Source organism: Carcharodon carcharias, chromosome 31 (genome assembly GCF_017639515.1).
Source record: "Carcharodon carcharias isolate sCarCar2 chromosome 31, sCarCar2.pri, whole genome shotgun sequence".
Lineage (NCBI taxonomy): Eukaryota > Metazoa > Chordata > Chondrichthyes > Lamniformes > Lamnidae > Carcharodon > Carcharodon carcharias.
Window position 1 is genome coordinate 28,703,590 of NC_054497.1, and position 18,518 is coordinate 28,722,107.

The 18,518-nt window shown below is 47.8% G+C and overlaps 1 protein-coding gene across 1 annotated transcript in view; it reads left to right on the forward strand.

The window, feature by feature from the left end:
- Positions 1–660: 660 nt before the first annotated feature.
- The window catches only part of LOC121271719 (cold shock domain-containing protein C2-like), a 178,449-nt gene continuing 160,591 nt past the window's right edge, over positions 661–18,518 (forward strand). Inside the window, exon 1 of the mRNA XM_041177905.1 lies at positions 661–766. The gene's annotated coding sequence lies outside the window, so the exon portion shown is untranslated. The remainder of the gene's footprint in view (positions 767–18,518) is intronic.

The following is an 18,518-nucleotide window of genomic DNA, read 5'->3' on the forward strand; positions in this document are numbered from 1 at the left end:
GGGCAGGTTGAAAAATTTACCCTTTCACCCAGCTAGGGGTATCTTTGCCTTGCGGTTTTAAAATATTTACATATATAATCAGAGGCTTCAAAAGTGCAGCTTGTTTATCCACAGAATCATCTGTGGGAATCAATGTGATAAAGAGATTACTACCATTGGCCCCAGTGCTCCTGAAAGCTTCCCACTCTTGATCAATATTCAGCGACTTCTGTCTCTCCCTCACCCCTGCTGGATGTTGGGTGAAGACTGGATTGGGCTCAGCTGTGATTCCTCACTTGGTCAAATGGCATTAGGTGAGTTGCTCGTTCGGTGAGCCAGTACAGACACGATGGGCCAAATGGCCTTCTTCTGCCCTGTAACAATTCACCGCCTGCGGTCACACATGAAGGAGCTGGCACTTGACCTGAAGCTGTGGAAACTTACCTGTGGGAAAGGAGGGGTGGGGGGGAGGTGGGGCGGGGAAACGTTGGGAGAAGAAATATAAATTCGCCCCCTCCCTCCCCTTTTAAACCGGGTCAAAGTGGAGTTCCCCTTTAATTGGCTGAATCCCCCGCCCATTCTGTCCTTTTGGAGCAGATGATTGACAGCCTGCAGTGATGTCATAAAGAAGGGTTGGGCTAGAATCTGTCAGTTTCCAGAGAGAGAGAGAGAGATAGAGAGAGAAAATTAACGTTAAGGAAAATAGCAGATAGCCAGACAACTGCGGAACAATACAGGCTCCCAAATAAGGACCAGACGACAGTCACTGAGATTTCTGTTTGAGAACGTAAGATGTTTGTAAGGCATTTGTTATTGACGTGAAAATCATTTGGATTTGTACGTTCTAGCAGTGGAAATTCCAGTTTGTATTGTGTGCTTTTCCTTTTCATTCTCAAAGGGTTGTAGCTTCCTCTCTTTTCTTCTCTGTATCGATGTTTGATGCTGAATAGATTTTGCTTTAGAAAGGGAAAGCACATTCCGGAGGAGAGCACAGCTCGATGCGGGAATTGTACCTGTGCGTGTTCTAACTGTTTCATCTTTGTCACAGCTCCCATTCTCAAAGCCCCTTTGTGTCGTGCAGATTACCTGGGTGTGTAGGTGGGTGATGCTGTCTCCAGTCCCAAGCCAGTGCAGCTGAGTGTTAGGTTGTGAGCAAGAGCTTTGCTACTCTTTATTCTAGGCTGACACTCCCAGTGCAGTGCTGAGGGAGTGCTGCACTGTCGAAGGTGCTGTCTTTTGGGATTTGGGTGAGGCGTTAAACCACATGGGGCTGTGCCTGCCCTCTCAGGTAGACACAAAGAATCTCGTGGACACTATTGCAAAGAAGAGTAGGTGGTCCTGGCCAATATTTATCCCTCAATCACTATCACTCAAAAACAGATTATCTGGTCATTATCGCATTGCTGTTTGTGGGAGCTTGCTGTGCGCAATTTGGCTGCTGCGTTTCCTACATTACAACAATAACCACGTTTTGAAAACATTTCATTGGCTGAAAAATGCTTTGGGTTGTCCAGAGGTTGTGAACGGTGCTATAGAAATGCAGATCTTTCTTTTTCTCTCCTGTCCAACAATAGGCAAACACCTCAGCTCAACTTGTTGTCTTCCCATTCGCTCCCTCAAGGGCCAACTTTGTTGCCTCATGACCAGGTGCATTGAGACCTCCATGAGCTAGGCTTCTTCCCCGTCAGGGAGGGGTGGGGAGGGGGTGAGGCACAGGGATGTGTTGTGAAAATAGGGAGAGGGGCAGAGGGTGAGAGTGAGCAAGGCATAGCAAGTGGAGAGCGGGGGCGGGGGTAGAGTCGGGGAGGGGTGTGTGGTGGGGGGACAGGGAGCGAGAGTGAGGAAGGGAACAGCACACAGGGAGTGGGGGGCGGGGGTAGAGTCGGGGAGGGACAGGGACAGAGAGTGGGGAAGAAATAGCGTGTGGAGAGTGGGGGAGGGGTAGGGAGGGGAGGATGGGGAAGACACAACAAGCAGAGAGTGGGGGAGGGGAGAGTGGCAGAGGGGAGAATGGAGACTGGGAGAGTGAGGAGGCACAGCGAGCAGATAGTGCAAGAGGGGAGAGTGGGGGAGGGGACAGTTGCTCTCAGTGACAGTAATACAGTGCATATCAGCCACATTAAACAGGAGAAAGAAAAGATCACTCATCTAAATATTTAATCATCAGTTGTGAGATTTACAGTGCATAATTTCTGTGAGGTATCACTTAGTACAAAAGGGATAGTTGTCGAGTGATAGGCTATTACAAATGCTTCTTTAAAGACAAATTGATTTGTTGGGAAACTGGCTAAGAATAGATGTGTTTTGGTGAGGAGCAATGCAAATGGAAGTTTCCTTAGTGTGTCTTCCTGAATTAGACTGGTGCTGCAAATGGAAATCCTTTGAAGACATTCCAGATCAGCCTACTGAATTATTATCTTACATTATTGAAGATCATGAAGTGAGCATGGACTTCCTGGCTACAAACCTTGCCTCCTGCTATCGTCTCTTTTATTTGGCCACACTTTTAAATCAACATTTACCATTCAATTTTACTATGTCAACTGTCACAATGTCATGCTAGTCCCTGGCCACCTGGTGGCTCTTGTGAGTGTGAGTCTTCCCCAATTTCATCACCACCTTGTAATTTTTTTTTACTAATACAGTAACTTTCTAGAGATATCTCCCTTTTTTCCCCAATTGTTTTTAGGAGTGATTAATCTGAAAGTTTGTTGCTGGGTGCCATAACACACTAACATACCTCTGCACACTATTATGTTCAAACATTGACCTGAAACTGAACTGGACTAGCCATATAAATACTGAGGCTATAAGAGCAGGTCAGAGTCTAGGAATCCTGTGGTGAGTAGCTCACCTCCTGACTCCCCAAAGCCTGTGCACCATTTACAAGGCACAAGTCAGGAGTGTGATGGAATACTCCCCACTTGTGTGGATGAGTACAGCTCCCACAACACTCAAGACTTTCGACACCATACAGGACAAAGCAGCCCCGCTTTTTTAGCACCCTATCCATCGCCTTCAACATTCACTCCCTCCACCACCGACACACAGTGGCAGCAGTCTGTACCATCTACAAAATGCACTGCAGGACCTCACAAAGCCTCCTTAGACAGCACCTTCCAAACCTGTGACTTCTACCACCTAGAAAGACAAAGGCAGCAGGTAGATGGGAACACCACCACCTAGAAGTTCCCCTCCAAGCCACTCACCAACCTGACTTGGAAATATATCACCGTTCCTTCGTTGTCACTGGGTCAAAATCCTGGAACTCCCTCCCTAACAGCACTGTGGGTGTACCTACACCATATGGACTGCAGCAGTTCTAGAAGGCAGCTCACCCCCACCTTCTCAAGGGCAATTAGGGATGGGCAATAAATGCTGGCCCAGCCAGCGACGCCCACATCCCGTGAAAGAGTAAAACAAAGTCTCTTGAACATGAGCTTGAGGGGCTCCAATTCTTCTCTCTCTCCAATTGCTGTGCCTTCCCCACTCTGTCCTCTCTCTCCCTCCCCCACTCCCTGTTTTCTGTGCCTTCCTCACTCTCCCTCCCTGTCCCTCGTCCACTCTCCCCTCCCCCCCTCTCTCTCTCTCTGCTTGTTGTGCCTTCCCCATTCACCCCTCCCTACCCCTCCCCCACTCTCTGCCACTAGGGATCTGTGACAGCCAATAATGATTTTACTTTTGCAGTCGTACTTTCAAATGTTGGGTAAGAACGATCTCGGTGAGGGAGCTTTTACCTGGAATCTGAATGTTCTGCAGCATTTTGACTTTCTCACACACAGTGTGTGGGTAACATGAAACTGTCAGTCTCTTGCTGCCTTCAGTGGGGGATCAGTCAAGGATTTGAAGCCTGTTGCCTGAAAAATATTTTTAACGTCAGGACCTTCCAAATAATGGTGACTCACTGATTATAGTCCTGCCTGGCTGCATTGCAATCGCTCCCTCTGTCACTCTCTCTCATATTTAACTGATTCTGTTTATCTCTCTGAATTTCACTCTCTTTTTCCTCCACTCTCTCCCACTCTCTCCCTCCAGACCTCCTTCACTGCACCATTCCTCACCCCCCCTCCTATCAACCCCTCCCCGTCATACCTCACTCCCTCTCTCCCTATTCCCCAGCATCTATTCTCCCCCACCTTGCTCCTCTGCCTCTGACCCATCCATTCGCTCTACCCTCACCCCCTTCGTTGTCCACCCCCAGCCCCTCCCTCTCATCCACACCCTCGATCTCGACCCACCCCCTCGCTCTCCCCCACCCCCTCGCACTCGACCCACACCCTCACTCTCGACCCACCCCCTCGCTCTCGACCCACACCCTCACTCTTGACCCACCCCCTCGCTCTTGACCCACCCCCTCGCTCTTGACCCACACCCTCACTCTCCCCCCACCCCCTTGCTCTCGCCCCACCCCTTCGCTCTCGACCCACCCCCTCGCTCTCCCCCTACCCCCTCGCTCTCCCCCACCCCCTCGCTCTTGCCCCACCTTCCTTGCTCTCCCCACCCCCTCGCTCTCCCCCTACCTCCTCCCTCTCCCCCACCCCCTCGCTCTCCCCCTACCCCCTCGCTCTCCCCCACCCCCTCGCTCTCGCCCCACCTTCCTTGCTCTCCACACCCCCCTCGTTCTTTCTTTCTCCTTCTTTGACTTGTCCACTGCTGGTTTATTATTGTTTCCCTGGAGTGTCTCTGCCTGAGGAGCATAAGCAGATTTCTTACTTTCCCTCAAAGAAGGTGGTGGTAGGGGGAGGTGTGTGCGTGTGTGTGAGACCCAGGTTCAAATCCCACCATGGCAGATGGTGGAATTTTAATTCAATAAAAACCTGGAATTAAAAGTCCAATGATGAACATGAAACCATTGCCGATTGTTGTAAAAACCCATCTGGTTCATGAATGTCCTTTAGGGAAGGAAATCCGCTGTCCTTACCTGGTCTGGTCTACGTGTGACTCCAGACCCACAGCAATGTGCTTGACTCTGAAATGGCCTTGCTGTATCAAAGTCACAATAAAGGAATGAAACCGAAGGACCACCCGGCATTGACCCAGGCACAGGAAACGACAATGGCAAACCCAGCCCTGTCGACCCTGCAAAGTCCTGCTTACTAACATCTGGGGGCTTGTGCCAAAATTGGGAGAGCTGTCCCACAGACTAGTCAAGCAACAGTCTGACATAGTCATACTCACGGAATCGTATCTTACAGATCATGTCCCAAAAGCCACCATCACCATCATATGTCCTGTCCTACCGGCAGGACAGGTCCAGCACAGTGGTATACAGTTGGTACCAACATCGACTCCAAACTCCATGAAGTCTCATGGCATCAGGTCAAACCCTGCTGATTCCTCCATGTTGAACACCACTTGGAGGAAGCACTGTGGGTGGTAAAGGCGCAGAATGTACTCTGGGTGGGGGACATCAATCACTACCAAGAGTGGCTCAGTAGCACCATTACTGACCGAGCTGGCCAAGCGCTAAATGACATAGCTGCTAGACTGGGTCAGTGGCAGGTGGTGAGGAAACCAACAAGAAACTGCCTGCCACATACATCTGTCCATGACAGTATCGATAGGAGTGACCACCGCACAGTCATTGTGGAGACAAAGTCCTGCCTTCACATTGAGGATACCCTCCATCGTGTTGTGTGGCACTACCACTGTGCTAAATAGGATAGATTTCGAACAGATCTAGCAACTCAAGACTAGGCATCCATGAGGCGCTGTGGGCCATCAGCAGCAGCAGAATTGTACTCAAACACAATCTGTAACCTCATGGCCTGGCATATCCCCCACTCTCCATTACCATCAAGCCAGGGGATCAACCCTGGTTCAATGAAGAGAGCAGGAGGGCATACCAGGAGCAGCACCAGACATACCTAAAAATGAGGTGTCAACTTGGTGAAGCTATTACACAGGACTACTTGCATGCCAAACAGCATAAGCAGCAAGTGATAGACAGAGCTAAGGATCCCACAACCAACAGATCAGATCTAAGCTCTGCAGTCCTGCCACATCCAGTGGTGAATGGTGGTGGACAATTAAACAACTCACTGGAGGAGGAGGCTCCACAAATATCCCCATCCTCAATGATGGATGAGCCCAGCACATCAGTGCAAAAGATAAGGCTCAAGCATTTGCTACAACCTTTAGCCAGAAGTGCCAAGTCGACGAACCATCTGTCTCCTCCAGAGGTCCCCAGCATCACAGATGCCAGTCTTCAGACAATGAGATTCACTTCACGTGATATCAAGAAACGGCTGAAGGCACGGGATACTGCAAAAACCATGGGCCCTGACAATATTCCAGCAATAGTACTGAAGACTGGTGCTCCAGAACTTGCCATACCCCTAGCCAAGCTATTCCAGTACAGCTACAACACTGGCATCTACCCGACTATGTGGAAAATTGCCCAGGTATGTCCTGTACTCAAAAAGCAGGACAAATCCAACCCAGCCAATTACTGCCCCATCAGTCTACTCTCCATTATCAGTAAAGTAATGGAAAGGGTCATCAATGGTGTTATCAAGTGGCACTTGCTTAGCAATAACTGCTCACTGATGCTCAATTTAGGTTCCGCCAGGGCCACTCAGCTCCTGACCTCATTACAGCCTTGGTTCAAACATGGACAAAAGAGCTGAACTCCCGAGACGAGGTGAGAGTGACTGCCTTTGACATCAAGAGCACATTTGACCGAGTGTGGCACCAAGGAACCCTAGCAAAACTGGAGCCAATAGGAATCGGGGGGGAAACTATCCGCTAGTTTTTTACCCAGCACAAAGGAAGGTCGTTGTGGTTGTTGGAGTCTTCTCAGTTCCAGGATGTCACTGCAGGAGTTCCTCAGGGTAGTGTCCTAGGCCCAATCATCTTCATCTGCTTCATCAATGACCTTCATTCCATCACAAGGTCAGAAGTGGGGATGTTCACTGATGATTGCACAATGTTCAGCACCATTTGCAACTCCTCAGATACTGAAGCAGTCCATGTCCAAATGCAGTAAGACCTGGACAATATCCAGTCTTGGGCTGACAAGTGGCAAGTAACATTTGCATCACACAAGTGCCAGGAAATGACCATCTCCAACAAGAGAGAATCCAACCATCGCCCCTTGATGTTCAATGGCATTACCATCGCTGAATCCCCCACTATCAACATGCTGGGGTTAACCATTGACCAGAAACTGAACTGGACTAGTCATATAATTACGGTGGCTACAATTCAGGTCAGAAGCTAGCAATCCTTTGGCGAGTAACTCACCTCCTGACACCCCAAAGCCTGTCCACCATCTACAAGGCACAGGTCAGGAGTGTGATGGAACACTCTTCACTTGCCTGGATGAATGCAGCTCCCACAACTCAAGAAGCTTGACACCGTCCAGGACAAAGCAGCCCGCTTGATTGGCACCACATCCACAAATATTCACTCCCTCCACCAACAAAGCACAGTTGCAGCAGTGTGTACCATCTACTACAAGATGCACTGCAGGAATTCACCAAGGCTCCTTTAACAGCACTTTCCAAACTTATGACTACTACCACCTAGAAGGACAAGGGCAGCAGATAGATGGGAACACCACCACCTGCAAGTCCCTCTCCAAGTCACTCACTATTCTGATTTGGAAATATATCGCCGTTCCTTCACTGTCGCTGGGTCAAAATCCTGGAATTCCCTCCCTAACAGCACTGTGGGTGTACCTACACCACATGGACTGCAGCAGTTCAAGAAGGCAGCTCATCACCACCTTCTCAAGGGCAATTAGGGATGGGCAATAAATGATGGCCCAGCCAGCGACGCCCACATCCCGTGAATAAATAAAATAAAAATTGTATGTGGTTGGTGCGGGGGGTGGGGGGGTCAGTGTGTGTGGGAGTGGTTGGTGGGATCATTGTACTGGGATGGTGGTGGGGTCAGTGTTTGTGAGGGGATGGGGTTGCATGTGTGGGGTGGGATCAGTGTGCGTAGAAGTTGGTACAGTGTGTTTGGGGGGTGGTTGGTGGGATCAGTGTATGTGTGGGTATGTGTGTGTGTATGTGTGGGAGGGATGGTGGGGTCAGTGTGTGTATGTGGGGAGTGGGGTCAGTGTTTGTGAGGGGGTAGGATCAGTGTGTTTGGGGGGTGGTGGAGATCAGTGTGTGTGTGGGGGGGTAGGTAAGTGCGTGTGGGGGGTGGTGGAGTCAGTGTGTGTGTGTGTGTGTATGTGTGGGAGGAATGGTGGGGTCAGTGTGTGAATGTGGGGAGTGGGGTCAGTGTTTGTGAGCGGGTGGGGTCAGTGTGTTTGGGGGTTGTTGGTGTGGTCAGTGTGTATGGTGGGGATGTTGGGGTCAGTGTGTATGTGTTGGGGGTGGGGTCAGTGTGTGTGTGTGGGAGGTAGGTCAGTGCATGTGGGGGGTGGTGGAGATCAGTGTGTGTGTGTGGGGGGGGGTAGGTAAGTGCGTGTGGGGGGTGGTGGAGATCAGTGTGTGTGTGGGGGTGGTTGGGGTCAGTGGCTGTATGAGGCGGGTGGGGTCGGTGTGCTGCGGGGTGGGGTCAGTGTGTGTGTGGGTGTGGGGTCAGTGTATTTGGGGGGGTTGTTACGTTCAGTGTGTGCGGTGAGGTCAATGTGTGTGGGGGAGTGGGGTCAGTGCGTATGGAGGGGGTGGTGGAGTCAGTGTGTTTGGGGGCATGGGGTCAGTATGTGTGTTGGGGGGGGGTGGGGCCAGTGAGTGTGGGGGGTGGTGTGGAACAGTGTGTGTGGCTTGGTGAGGTCAAATGATAAACTCAAACAGCCATGATTAAAGCAGAAGTGACTAACTGCTGCACCCCCTGGGTTGTATTGTGCTGTGAAATTATATGGTGCCTCTAGCCTGGTGCCCTGAGCGCTCCCTAGTGCACTGTCCCGTGTGAATGTGAGTAAACAGAAAGCTCCCAGTTCGACACTGGTCTATTCTGAGTTGGCTTATGTGGGGTAGAGTCAGACACACAGAGAACATCCTGGCGAGGCCCAGTAGAAAAAAATTGTTGAAATTTGAGAAAATATTTTGAGGCAGTAAATCTTGATCATTTTTGGTGTTAACACAGCCCCTTAATTTAGAATCAATAAGGCATTGAAAAATTATTTACATCATGGCTACCAAGAGTGAAATCTGATTTAAATAGCCATTTAGCAGTACAGAATTTGAATATTGCTGAAAAAAGACACATATTGTCATCTGCACTCATCAGGGCAGATTCGCAAGAATACCAATTGTAAAGGGAACAACAATTTATACTGCATGAGAAGAGAGTGCTGATTGGTTTGCAAGTGGACTCAGATTGGTAGAGGTGTTGCCTGAATGAACCAGGGGACAGCTAACTGCCAAGCTTTTGTTCAGAATCACAGTGCAGAAGAGGCCCTTCGGCCCATCGAGTCTGCACTGACATGTGAAAAACATCTGACCTACCTACCTAATCCCATTTACCAGCACTTGGCCCATAGCCTTAAATGATATGACGTGCCAAATGCTCATTCAGGTACTTTTTAAAGGATGTGAGGCAACCCGCCTCCACCACCCTCCCAGGCAATGCATCCCAGACCATCACCACTCTCTGGGTAAAAAGTTTTTCCTCACATCCCCCCTAAACCTCCTGCCCCTCACCTTGAACTTATGCCCCCTTGTGACTGACCCTTCAACTAAGGGGAACAGCTGCTCCCTATCCATCCTGTCCATGCCCCTCATAATCTTGTACACCTCGATCAGGTCGCCCCTCAGTCTTCTCTGCTCCAACAAAAACAACCCAAGTCTATCCAACCTCTCTTCATAACTTAAATGTTTCATCCCAGCCAACATCCTGGTGAATCTCCTCTGCACCCCCTCCAGTGCAATCACATCCTTCCTATAATGTGGCGATCAGAACTGCACACAGTACTCCAGCTGTGGCCTCACCAATGTTCTATACAACTCCAACATGACCTCCCTACTTTTGTAATCTATGCCTCGATTGATCAAGGCAAGTGTCCCATATGCCTTTTTCACCACCCCACTAACATGCCCCTCCTCCTTCAGAGATCCATGGACACACACGCCAAGGTCCCTTTGTTCCTCAGAACTTCCTAGTGCCATGCCATTCATTGAATACTTCCTTGTCAAATTACTCCTTCCTCACACTTTTCAGGGTTAAATTCTCCCTGATATCCTGGTGCGATTTGAACTTTTGAAATCATTGTCTTCTTTTGTCTCCTTTAACACTGCACAGGAGTATCAGCCTGAATTAAATCTTTGGAGTGGGACTGGAACCCACAAAATTCTGAGCCAGAGGTAAGAGTCCCACTGAGCCACAGCTGAGACCTGGATTAAGTGTGCAAACCACAACTTCTGGCCCTGGGGCGAGAGCACCATTTACACACAGCAGATCAAATGCACAGCTCACTAACTGATCAACTGGTGCATTATCTACCATCCAAGCCTCTTTGTTTTCTCTGCTACGTGCTTTAGTTTCCTTCCTGGAATGTCAAAATCAATCTGTGCTGTGCTATTTACTGGGAAGAGAGGGGAGGGGCTCTTATCTAGGTTACCAGTTCCCAGCGGTACTTGTGTTAAAAGTTACAGAATGTGCCAGCTTGTGCTGATGAGCGTGTTGGCACCAATTATTCCTTGAGTGACCTACATGCGAAAGGATTCGAAAATGATCAGAACTAAAAGTGAGACTCCCTCTAGAGAGCGAGTGCGAGGCTTATCCACTGAGACCACCTTGACGATGTCTAAAGGAAATTGGATGGACACTTGAATGAAACAAACTTTGCAGAGCAACAGAGGTAGAGCAAGGGGAATAGAGCTGACTGGATTGTCCTACAAAGAAGTGGCTTTTATTTTCATTCGTCCACAGGATGTGGGCATCACTGGAAAGACCAGCATTTATTGCCCATCCCCAATTGCCCTTGAGAAGGTGGGGGTGAGCTGCCTTCTTGAACCGCTGCGGTCCCTGTGGTGTAGGTACACCCACAGTGCAGTTAGGGAGGGAGTTCCAGGATTTTGACCCGGTGACAGTGAAGGAATGGCGATATATTTCCAAGTCAGGATGGTGAGTGACTTGGAGGGGAACTTGCAGGTGGTGGTGTCCCCGTGTGTCTGCTTCCCTTGTCCATCTAGGTGGTAGAGGTCACAGGTTTGGAAGGCGCTGTCAAAGGAACCTTGGCGAGTTGCTGCAGTGCATCTTGTAGATGGTACACACTGCTGCTACTGTGGTGGAAGGAGTGGATATTGAAGGTAGCGGGTGGGATGCTGATCAATGAGCTGCTTTGTCATGGATGGTGTTGAGCTTCTTGAGTGTTGTAGGAGCTGCACTCATCCAGCAAGTTTGTAGTATTATCATACTCCTAACTTGTGCCTTGTAGATGGTGGACAGACTTTGGGGAGTCAGGAGGTGAGTTACTCGCCACAGGATTCCTAGTCTGCAACCTGCTCTTGTAGCCACAGTATTTATATGGCTAATCCAGTTCAGTGTCTGGTCAATGCTAACCCCCAAGATGTTGATAGTTGAGGATTCAGCAATAGTATTGCCATTGAACAACAAGGAGAGATGGTTAGATTCTCTCTAGCTGGAGATGGTCATTACCTGGAACTTGTGTGACATGAATGTTGCTTGGAACCGATGGGCCAAATGGCCTTCCTCTGTGCCATAATGACCCCATGACTCTATGTGCCTGTGTTTCTCTGCCGTAAATGTGATGGAGAGGTGGTGGCCATGATTATGTACCATGCATTGAGTGATGTGTTCCTGTAAAAGAAGTTCGCAGTCATACAGCCCTGAGGATTCCAGTCTTTCCTTATTTTTAAAACCAGTGTTCTTCTTCTCCTTCATGGATCCTTTGACTTCCCTCAGTGGGTAAGGGTCTGCTCAACCCTGCCCGCTCCATCACATCCTGCTGCCCACTGGCCATTACTCACTGATTTGTGACCATCAATCAGCTATTTCTGTCTGTGGGGAAGGCACCCATTTTTCCAGATCCTCAACCGGTATCTGCGATGGCCCTTCTAGCAGCTGTTGGTAAATTGTGGTGCAGGAAGTAATCTGGCTTCTGGGTCTCATTGTAATGGCTTGACTGGACTGATTAAGATTGGACATCTCAGCCAAGTCTGAGTTAGCACCAAATGGCGTTAGAAGTTTGGAACACCCTTCCGCAAATGGCGGTCAATGCTAGATTAATTGTTAACTCTAAATCCGAGATGAATAGACTTCTGTTGGTGAAAGGTTTTAAGGGTTAATGGAGCAAAGGCTGGAGTTAGCTTGCAGCTCAGCCAAGATCTCGCTGAATGGCTCGAGGGGCCTCAAATAGCACATCACAAATTAAGAACCAAAAGTGTTGGAAATACTCAGCTGGTCCGTCAGCATCTGCGGAGAGAGAAACAGAGTTAGTATTTCAGGCCTGTGACCTTTCATCAGAACTGGGAGAAGTTAGAAATGTAATTGGTTTCAGAAATGAAAGGGGAGAGTGTGGAAAGAAGATCAAAAGGACAGGTTTGTGATAGCGTGGACAGCAGGAGAGATTACAAAGGGTTTCAAGTGTGGAGTGGCTAATTTTGGTAGGAAGAACATAAGAGAGAAACAATATAAAATAAAGATTACAATTCTAAAAGGGGATTCAGGAACAAGAGGGATCTGGGTGTATATGTACATAAGTCATTGAAGGTGGCAGGACAGGTGAGAGAGTGGTTAATAAACCATACAGTATCCTTGACTTATAGGGGCATAGGGCACAAGAGCAAGGAGGTTATGTTAAACTTGTATGAAACACTGGTTTGGCCTCAGCTGCAGTATTGTGTCCACTTCTGGGCTCCACACTTTAGGAAGGATATGAAGGCATTTGAGAATGTGCAGAGAAAATTCACCTAGAATGGTTCCAGGAATGATGAACTTCAGTTATGTAGATTGGAGAAGTTGAGACTGTTTTCCAAGGGGAAAAGAAGGTTGAGAGGAGGTTTGATAGAGATATTCAAAACCATGAGGAGTCTGGACAGATCAAAGGGAATTAGATAATTATCTGAAAACGAAAAGCATTTTCAGGCCTGTGGGGAAAAGGCATGCTGCTAGAAGGGCCATCGCAGATACCGGACGAGGATCTGGAAAAATGGGTGCCTTCCCCACAGAGGGGAATAGCTGATTGATGGTCACCCATCAGTGAGTAATGGCCAGTGGGCAGCAGGATGTGATGGAGGGGGCAGGGTTGAGCAGACCCTTACCCATTGAGGGAAGTCAAAGGATCCATGAAGGAGAAGAAGAACACAGGGTTTAAAAATAAGGAAAGACTGAAATCCTCAGATGAGTGATAATGGGTTAATTTCTCCTTCAGAGGGCCAGCACAGACATGATGGGTCAAATGGCCTCCTTCTGTGCAGTAAGTATTTTATGACTCTATGCCACAAGGTCATTGGGAGTGGGAATGGGACAATTGGAGAAACAAAAGATGTCTCTAGATGAGGTGTGAATGGCAGGATCCTGAATAGCTGCGTCTGAACGCAAAGTGAAGGAAATAAGAGAAATGAGGAAAAAAACCAACAAAGAAAAAAAAATTGGGGCTGAGGTTACAGTCTAAAATTGTTGAACTTCATACTAAATTCAGAAGGTTGTAAAGCAAGGACCCAGTTGAAAGATGAGGTGCTGTTCCTCAAGCTTGCATTGATCTCCGTTGGAATACTGTGGCAGGCCAAGGACAGTAAGGTCAGAGTGGGGCCAAGGTGAAGATATAAAATGGCAGGACGCTGGAAGCTCAAGGACCAACTGGAGATGTTCAGGGGCTGAATGTCCTAATCCTGCTGCTGTGTACAGTATTAGATGGAAATGTGGAAATCGAAACACAGTCTGATCAGCTGTGATCTTATTGAATGGCGGAGCAGGCTCGAGGGGCCGAATAGTCTACTCCTGTTCCGATTCTTATGGTCACCTTATTTAAGGAAAGGTGTAAATGCATTGGAAGCAGTTCAGAGGAGGTTTACTAGATTAATACCTGGAATAGGTGGGTTGTCTTATGAAGAAAGGTTGGACAGGCTCGGCTGGAGTTTAGAAGATCAAGAGCTGACTTGATTGAAACATATAAGATCCTGAGGGGTCTTGGATGTGGAGAAGATGTTTCCTCCTGTGGGAGAATCTAGAACTAGGGGCCACTGTTTAAAAATAAGGGGTCACTCATTTAAGACAGAGATGAGGAAAAATATTTCCTCTCAGAGGGTTGTGAGACTTTGGAATTCTCTTCCTCAAAAGGTGGCTGAGGCAGAGTCTTTGAATATTTTTAAGGCAGAGGTAGATAAATTCTTGAGAACCTATCACCCCCTTGCTTATCAGGGGTAGGCAGGAATGCGGAGTTGAGGTTACAATCGGATCAGCCACGATCTTATTGAATGGCGGAACAGGCTCGAGGGGCCGAGTGGCCTACTCCTGCTCCCAGTTTGTTTGTATGTATGTTTGTCTGTACAGCTCATTTCAATGCCGGGCAATGGCTTTAAAGATGGTTCATGTCGAGCCCTTCAAAGAATATGGGTTAGAAATTGAATTGTGCCTGTTTTGCGGGCACAAAATCAGAGGAACTGTATCCATGGTAGCATTTTAGCTTTTTTTTAAACACCTCATTCAGATTCAACCTTCCGCAGTCAGCAAAACTGGGTCAAAATCCTGGAACTCCCTCCCTAACAGCACTGTCTGTGTACCTACACCATATGGACTGCAGCGGTTCAAGAAGGCAGCTCACCACCACCTTCTCAAGGGGCAATTAGGGATGGGCAGTAAATGCTGGGCCCACACCCCCGGAATGAATAAATATACAAAAGAAACAAAAGCTTATACACAAAGAAACAGGTATTCTATTCTCCTGTACTCCTCCCGTCCTCCCCTGTCCCCTCTCCTGATGGCTTCAAGTCTCCAACATTGACCACTTACATTGACAGCTGTTGATCCATTTTACCTGCCCCACGTGCCCAGCATTTATGAGGCTCTGGAAGAAATCAGGGCCAAAAACATCAGAACCATTTTGTCTGTCTGCAAATACTGTTGACCTACACAAGAACATAGGACATAGGAGCAGGAGTAGGCCCCCGAGCCTAATCTGCCATTCAATAAGATCAGGACTGATCTGATTGTGGCCTTAACTCAGTTTTCCTGCCTGTCCCTCCCCCGACTTCCCAATAACCCTTGATTCTCTTGTCTGCCTAACTCAGCCTTAAGTATATTCAATAGCCTGGCCTCCACTGCTCGCTGGGGGAGAGAATTCCAGACACCGACAAAATTCCTTGAAGCACACTCCAGCCAATGTTTATTTTTCTGCTTTGAATGTCATTTTCTTCCCCCGGCTGTCATCCTCTCCACCCTTGAAGGCATCGGCCCAAGGTGGCTACGCTTCTCCGATGCCAACCGTTCCCTAGTCACTTGCCCAACTGGCCATTTTATACATGTGACCTTAGACAGTACATGTCAGCCAGCTACCGGCCCATTCAATCACAGACCCTCCTGACACCATGCACAAATTGCTTTGCAGCAAGCGAGAGTGGAATAGAGGAACAGGCCTTGTCCTGGAGCCTGTTCCTGAGTGAGATCCATATTTGGGTAAGTTTGATTGGAGCAACCTGCCCTTTAACCTTTCTGAGATCGACACAGAACTGACACTGGCAGCTAAACTGGAAGCTCCTGGAACTGAAGGCAAATTATTGACCAGGTTAGGAAACTGGCTGAGCTGCAGGTGACAGTCAGTAGGGGAACAATGGGCAGGTACTCTCAGTGGCACGATGTGACTAGTGATGTCCTGCAAAGACTTGCCCTCAACTAATCTTTGTATTTATTAACAACTTAGGTGGTGGGATAGAAAGCCTCACATCCAAATTTGCTGATTCATGTAAGATAGACAGCATCGTAAGCAGAGCAGATGGAAGCATAAAATTACGGAGATATTAACAGATTAATTGAACAGACAAAACTGCGGCAAATGGACTTCAATGTCGGCCAATGTGGAGTCATCCAGTTTGCATCCCAAAAGGAATAGAACAGCGGACTTTCTAAAGGGTGAAAAGCTAGAAACAGTGGAGGTCCAAAAAGACCTGGGGGTCCAGGTACACCGATCATTAAAATGTCATAGGCAGGTCCAAAAAATAATCAAAAAGGCTAATGGAATACTGGTCTTCAGAGTGAAAGAGTCATTATATCACAGAAGGAAGCCATTTGGCCCATTGAGTCATGTCTGCTCTCTGTAGAGAAATCCAATTTACTACCATACCCCCACTCATTCCCCGTAGCCTTGAAAGTTCCCTCAAGGGTCTGTCCAATTATTTTTTGGAAGAAGGTCAAGGGCAGCAGACACCACCACCTGGAAGTTCCCCTCCAAGTCATTCACCATCTTGACTTGGAAATTTTTTACCGTTCCTTCACTGTTGCTGGGTCAAATCCTGGAACTCCCTCCCTAACAGCACTGTGGATGTACCTGCACCACATGGACTGCAGTGGTTCGAGAAGGCAGCTCACCACCACCTTCTCAAGGGCAATTAGGGCTGGGCAATAAATGCTGGCCTAGCCAGTGACAGCCACATACTGTGAATGAATAACAAAAAAACTGCTAGGGTAGATAGAGGGAAACTATTTCTGCTGATTGTGGAGCGGGTTGGGGGCGGGGGGTGGGGATACTAGCCTAAAAATTAGAGCCAGGCCTTTCAGGGGGAAAGTAGGAAACACATCGACACACAGAAGGTGGTAAAATTCAGAACTCTTTTCTGCAAACAGCAATTGACACTAAATCAATTATTAATTGTAAATTCAAGATTGATGGATTTCTGTTCAATAAAGCTGCTACAGAATATCGGGCAAAGGCCACGATGGAGTTAGGGTTATCATCTAATGGCTGAGCTGGTTTGAGGGGCCAAATGGCCTCCTCCTGTTCATTCTTTCATAGGTGAACGGGATTTTGTGCGAGTTTTGATATGCCAGCAGACGTTTGGAGGTGCTCCAGGTTACAGAGGACATGATGTAATCTGCCTTCCTATTTTGGTTTTATGGGGCTGCTACTGCCTGGTTTGCTGAGGCAGATCAGGTTGAAAAGAGGCAACACCAGCTCGCTATTAAACCAGGTGTAAAAACGTCCTTGAATGTCGATAGAGAAAGAACTTGTGGTTATAAATGCCTCAGGAAATCCCAAAGTGCTAAGTGAACAGGTCCCATTAATTGCATTTCCTTTATCTGTACATCAAATGGTTTCCTTTTAAACATCAACTCAATCTGCCCTTTGCAAACCTGTGTTGACTGTCTAATTATCTCCTGGCTGTCTACATATTCACTAATTTAATTATGTATTATGCAGTGCAGAAATGTAACCTAATTGGGATTTAATTGACCTATAATTTCCTGGTTTTATTCCTTTACCCTTTTTTTTGACAAGGTTGGAAGGTTTGCCAGGTTCCATTCCTTTGGGACAATTCCAAAGACCTTTAGCCAATATTGGTTAGTGTTTCTGCTATCTCCTTCCAAACCATCCCCTAGGCTGCAAACCTTTTGTGTTTATTGACTTTTCCATTGCTTGTCTTATTTTCCTACAGTTCCCTTTTTGAATGTTGATCTCCAGTGGTGGATCTTATCAGTCCTTCTCAGGACTTCTGGGCTCACTGTTACTTTTTGGCTCATGTCTTTTCTGTCCGAAGCTTGTCTCATGTTCTCCCTTACCATCAGTGTCAAGAAAACTAAAGTTCTGGGACCGGACCTTATGTCTCCACCTGTCTTCAGACTCAACAACACCCCGCTGGAAGCTGTCAGAAAATTCCACTGCCTTGGATCTATGTTGATGGACGACCTGTCTCTTGATGAAGAGTTCAGCACACAAACCAGATAGGCAGCCAGCAACTTTGGTCAAATAACAAAATGGACGTAGGAAAGCCACAAACTGACTCGCAGGGCAAAGATGGTCATCTAAAAGCCCTGCTGGATGGCAGCAAGGCCTCGATCAACCTACGCCCACCTAGAAAAATGACTCAACAACTTCCATCTCCGGTGTCTACGATGCATTCTCAGCATCAGATGGAAAGACAAAGTCACCTTGGAAGCAGTCCTTTCTAGGGCAAACGTGTTAGTGCTAATCGAGCAAAGAAGGCTTCACTGGCTTGGGCATGTGTACAGGATAGAAGATGGCTACATCCCCAAGGATGTGCTATACTGAGAGGTAGCCCTTGCCAATAGGTCAGCAGGGTACCCAAATCTCTGATTCAAGGATGCTGTCAAAAGAGACATGAAAACCCTCAACATCAATCATGACAAATGGGAAACTCTAGCTGACGATTGATGCAAATGGTGCCACCAAATGTGGCCGGGAATTCGCTCTAACCTCCTACTATTCACCCTAGTCAGAACCTGTGTAATTTAACCTTAATGCTTGGATTGGCATTATTCCAATTAATCTGCGCTAGGTCTCCTTTCATGCCCAATACCTTTGTTCCTTTGTCTTTATTTATTTTGCATATGACTCTAATTAGGTTCTTGTCACTATTTCTCATGTGTCCATTCAGGTCATTTACTTGTCCTTTTCTGGTGCTTAGAACTAACTGAAAGGTTTCAGTATAGCTCAGTAGGTAACA